The following is a 6,000-nucleotide window of genomic DNA, read 5'->3' as shown; positions in this document are numbered from 1 at the left end:
TGCACCACCTCTTAAACAAACGTTCGTCACCAAACGGGTTAATAACCATACCTGAAGTGCCGAATAAGTGTGGATATCTGCTTTTCATATCCTCCTCGGCCTCCCAAGTCGCCTCCTTAAATGGTTGACCCATCCACTGACCTTCATTGCTGCAATTGCCTTAGACCTCAACTTGTGAACCTGCTTGTCAACAATGGCAACTAGCTCCCCCTCATTACCGAGGTTCTCATCTAGTTGAAATGTGTTGTAATCCAACACATGGGACATGTCGGCATGGTACATCCAGAGCATAGATACGTAGAATACCAGATGGACTCCCAATATACTAGGAGGAAAATCAAGATTGTATGCAACCTCAACAACTCGCACCAACACCTCGAATGGCTTCACGCGGTGTTGATTCATACGGGAAGGGCTTCTTAGAGTATTTACTTAGTTTGTTTGAGGTAAGTAGCTTGACTAACTTTGTGTGGGGGAATTGTTACTTTAGGATTTGTTCTAATTTTCTATATTTGTGCTAGGTGAAGCAACATGTACATGAGGTGATGAGTGTGTGCACATGCGTATATATTATTTGTGACCGGATTAGATCTTAGGCTATTAATATGAAATTATTTGGAGTAGTTTGTTATATGAAATATGTTTTATTGTTGTTCACTCCCACACCCTTATGATATTGTTATGATTCTTGTACAAATTGGTATTGAGCCATGAGTTATATCTTGTTGTAACTTTGGTGTTGTTGTTGTGATGATGTTGTGGCACATGTGTACGTATTGTGCGGGTTAATTGCTATTGTAGGGAGTATAAGTGTGGCAAGATGTGCATGTGATGGCATAAGGGTGGTGTTATTGATGTGCATACCACAAGATAAGGGGTCTTATACGGGTGTTGCAAATAAGGGGAAATCTTCATGGTGATGCGCACGTGGCGAGATAAGGGGGCTTATTGATCTCATCCAATTTCACTCCTCTCTTTGAGGTTATGAAAACGGTCTATGCAATAGTAATACCCAACAAGAGTCGGGGTCGAATTTCGCAAGGAGCTATATGAATGGGTGTTAGGAGTATATATCTTAGCGCGTGAGTTTGTATATCTAAATTTGCACTTCCGCAATATTTGGTTTTGTTTGAAAATCTAAATTAAACTACGATTGCGATTCAAAGAATGAAACTAGGAAATTGTTTTTGTTATTTTTCAAATGATATAAAAGGCCTAGGGCTATGACCTTCACCTAGGTGTTTGCCTAATGGGTTATAAGCTTTAAAGATTGTTTTATTGGTCGAGGTGTATTATAGCTATCAGCACTCAAGTACCCACTCAATACCTCTCGGCCAGAGAGTGATTTTGCTAATTTGGCTTTCTCAAGTCCAAATGGGTATTGAACAAAATAGTTGATAAGAAGCTCAAGTCGGATTTTACTATCTTTAGGTTCAACCCTTTAATTGGGCTTATCAATCTCTTGATTGACCCAATTTCTTGCTAGCCAAGTTTTCCTGGACTAAGTCTCTCTTTCTCAAGTAGAGACCAAGTCAAATAGGCATGAATTAATGTTTGCAACCATTAATTCTTCAAATAAAAACAAGAACAAGGCTAGATAATAAACACTCAACCATAAACAATCAATAAATCAAGCACCCATTAAGTTTACACACTAGGGTTGAGTCACAACCCTAGTAAAAATTTAGCTACTCATGCTTAAACTAGAAGAAATATGAGAAGAGATGATAATTAAACCCATATTGATATTTAAGATTTGATAAATAAGATGACAAAATCTATGTTCAAATAATTCAAAATAGCAAAAACTACTAAAAAGAGTAAAAGAAACCGTCTACTATAGCAGCTAATGTCAAAAGTTAACCTTAAAAAGTGAAACTCTTCTATTTATACAAAGCTGGAATTTTCAGACAAAAATGCCCTTTCGTAGGTTCTGTGACTGCACAATTCCATGCGTTGTCCGCACTTTCCTTCAGCTTGACGGAAGTGGAAATCAGTGGTCGCATAATTCTTATCTACGGCCGCACTGCTTTCTTTCTGTGGTCCGCACAATTCTGAGTGCAGCTGCACCTTGTTCTTCTACGATCCACACAAATGTGAGTGTGGTCTTGTGGCTCTGAGATGCTGGTTCTCTAAACTTTTGCTCTAACCCAGCTTCTGCGGCCACACAATTTATGTGCGGACTGCACTTTGCACATTTCTCTGATGGGGATTTCTTCACAACCTACGGTCGCAGATGATATTCTGCGGTCCGCACTTCTGAGCTTTTGTGCATGTTTTTGTCCTTGAGTTCAGATTACTCCTTCTTGAGTTGGATTTCATCTTGGGAGCTCGTCTTCCAATATTCCTGCAATTAATCATATTTCATCAACTTTTGGGAACACAATTAACCGCTTTTAGACTAAAACGAAAGCTAAAAGGCGCTAATAAGTAGTAAAAATCCCCACCTATCAACTCCCCCAAACTTAAGATTTTGCTTGTCCTTAAGCAAATAAAGTAGTATCCAACTCCCCAAGTTATGAGCCATTCCAGCTAATCAAAGGTGAATCAATCACACATCAATTGGGACCAACAATTACCCACATCACTTATGAATTATTAACAAGGCAACAACTTAAACTTTTAAGCACAAATAGTTCTAATATGACACTTGAGCATCAAGAGTTGAATTTATTCATCAAGGAAGCTCGCACTTTCATCTAGGTAATTGTGGATCCAAAACTCCTCCTCTTCTACTCTCTGTCTGCCTATCTCACTTAAGAGTTTGGAACTCAATCCACAGATTTGTGAAAGGTTCGCTCATCTCTCTCAAAAGAATATCGCAAGTACGGTTGTAAGTACCATAGGCTTGCCCCTCGTATAAATAACCACTAATGTAAGCTCACTCAGCTTGAAATCACGTAGGGCTTTTTTCGGAATGCAATGAAGGCTTTTGGACCAAGGGTGGATATGCTATGATAGAATGGGTTCATCTTTCCTTAAGCACTCCATTTTCTTTTATCGGCTTATGTTTTGTCAACTCTTTGAGGAATTTTCTTTTCCTTAGGGGAACTAGAGAGACTTAACATCACTCTTCCTTGGTCATGATATTCATTTTTTATTTTATTTTTTCTTCTTTTCTTTCTCCATGCTTTGCATCATTATTTTTCGTTGAATCCCTTCAACTTTTCAACTTATTCACTTTCTTTTTGCATTTTTCTTTTTTTTCTTGCTATTTGTTTTTCTTACCTTTCCTTCTCTTCATTTATTTTCTCTTTTGTGCCTTGATACCCTTTTTAAAATTTAAACTCCTCTTCTCTCCCCCAAACTTACGTTTTTAGCCAATTATTTCACGAGAGTGTTAAGGAAAGCTCGGGTGCCAAGAGAGGGTCACGACAAAACGGGTAAAGGCTTGTAACATGGTTATAAAATGAGAAAGGTTTCAAGATCAAATGGGTTGACTAGGGATAACAACATTGGTGGGCAATGAAAAATGTTAAACGGGTCAAGGAGAGCCTATAATCACTTCTCAAGCCAAGCAAAACTTAAAATTTCGCCTATAAACACATTCAGGGCAATTTCTAGACCATTCACATGGGTAGTTGGACTTGCAACAACAACATCTCACCTCTCATGCAACTGGATTGTTACTGAGGATAGAGTCGAGGGCCCACAACAACCATATTCAAGATTGAAAATCACTATGGTTCGACTAAACAACTCGATGATTGCCTAAGTCAACACAAGAGTCAAAAGGTCACTAACTATAGCTATTTCTTTCAGAAAACATTGTATTTAACCATAAGCATGTAGTTAAGTGTGTTGGTACCAAGTGAAGCATGTTTGACTCTTCGAGCATGACTCAATTAGGTCTTTTTATTCATTATTACTACTATTCTTACCTAAACACCAAAAATGGACTCAATCTTTAAGAAGGTTTTTACGCTATCCATTATTGGTAAAGGTTACCCGATTCACACAAAACACCTTTGGAAAGAACCGTGGAATTAAGAAACCAAAGGTTTATTATCCACTAAATCATAAAAATAAGCTATTAAAGCAAAAAGAAGCTACTAATTCAAAAAGCAAATCCAAAAGAAGTTACTAAGTCAAAAGGAAGACAAACAAAAAGATAAAGAAGCTATAAAACAAAAACTATTGAAAGCTAAATAAATATACACAATGAGGGAATAGAGAGAATATATACATAATGATAAAGAAGAAGAAAATAGAAATAAGTTAATTACGGGCCAAATGTGTCATAGTTATCAAAATACAGAATCAAAATCATCAAAATGTCAAAGAAACTCCACCCCCTGAATAAAAATAAGCATTGTCCCCAATGCTTAACAACATAAGAGTATAAGAAGGGTGAGACTGAAGAAAACTCCCTATGGCTCTGTGGCCATCACTGTGTCCCCAGAAGTGGCACCAACCTCAGTCTCCAATTGGATCTCATCATCCTCAAGTCTGCGAGTAGCTGGGTTGGTAAATATCTAACGGATTGCCTCAGCAGTGTCAACAACTGGTCTGGCTCCTCAAATTGGCCAACTGCTGTGGTGGGCTCTATAGGATCTGGGCCTGGGTGGTACGGGTCTATCAACATGTCGAGTGGAATGTCTCCAGCTGCTGCTAGCTTGGTGACCTGTCGCCGGAGCTTATCCATCGATTTCTACGAAGCCTGTGACTTCTGCATCTTCTTTACTTCTTTGCCCAATTCTTCAATCACGGACCCATGCTATACCAGAGTAGCCATGATAGTGTTCTGGTTGTCCAGGATCTTCTTCAATGTTTCTTCGGCTGTGGAAGGAATTTGGGGTGCCGAAGAGGATGACTGTGCTGCAACATGACTGGATATGTCAGTCAGCTTTGCAGTAACTGTCTGCATCTAGTTGTTGAGGCTCGCCAGTGTCTGGGAGACTCGCTGTGCATAGAGTGGAGCAGATGGCATCGGTACCGGCTTCAAAGCCGAGGTGGGAGGTACTGAGGCTGAAGGTGGAAGCATGGTAGCTGCACTGGTAGAAAGTTCTGCTGAAGCAGATGGCATATCAACTTTCTCTGTACCTACCACAGATGGCTCATCAGACTGGCCTACGGTGGTAGTCGGCTGACCTTTTCTCTTTGGGTTGTGTGCATCCATCACAGAATACTAAGAGAAGGGCTTCTTTGCCCGAACCTGCGTGCCATAGTGTCTGGGCTCTACCTGTGCCTCCGTAAGGTACTCAGTGATGGTGTTGGGGTACGGGTAGGAAGTATTAGCCTGCCTGGCGACCATTGACATGTTGGTCGACATCACGGCACCCACATTGATCAGGTACCCGGCCATAATAGAGGCGACTAGAACTGCCAGTGGAATAGGTAAGTTTGTCTCATTCTTGCATGGGTTTAGTCTGCTGTATACGAAGGTCTGCCATCCCTTCACCTCGAAATTTAGGGTGTTCTGCTGAATAGGAACTCTTGTAGTGATCCATGGTGGCGGTGGCCGTTGGGCTGCAAGGAGCTTAGCTAGCCAAGAGCGAGCTGCATCACTCATAACCAGCTTCTCCAAGTACTGCACTGGCACCACATCCTCAAACCCCAAGTAGGAGTTCAGTGTGATCTGGTCGAACCGCACCTTCAGATTTCTCACTTTTGTAACTTTGGTCCCTTTCTTGATACATACCACATTGGCATAGAACTCTCAGACCAAATACTCTTTGGCGTCCACAACTGACTGGGTGAACCACATCCACCATTTTCTCTCTCGGAACTACCTCAACACTTTTGGATTGTACTTGTCAAGAACTTTGAGTTGGAATTATCACTCTAGAGTGAGTGATCTCACTGGCCACCACTCACGAAAGCTGGTGAAGGCAGCTAGGCTCATAAAACGTTCCTCCCAGACCTTTTTATTCTTCGACCTCTCAAGGCCGATAACTGTAGTGACACTCCCCTCGACCATCATCCGGAATATCATCAACAGCAGCTTCTGGTACCTCAGGGATAGGTGTAGCAGAGGGCTCTAAATCCTGACTTGCACTC

This window comes from Nicotiana tabacum, chromosome 24 (genome assembly GCF_000715075.1).
Source record: "Nicotiana tabacum cultivar K326 chromosome 24, ASM71507v2, whole genome shotgun sequence".
In the NCBI taxonomy this organism is placed as follows: Eukaryota; Viridiplantae; Streptophyta; class Magnoliopsida; order Solanales; family Solanaceae; genus Nicotiana; species Nicotiana tabacum.
Note: the sequence above shows the minus strand (reverse complement) of the source record.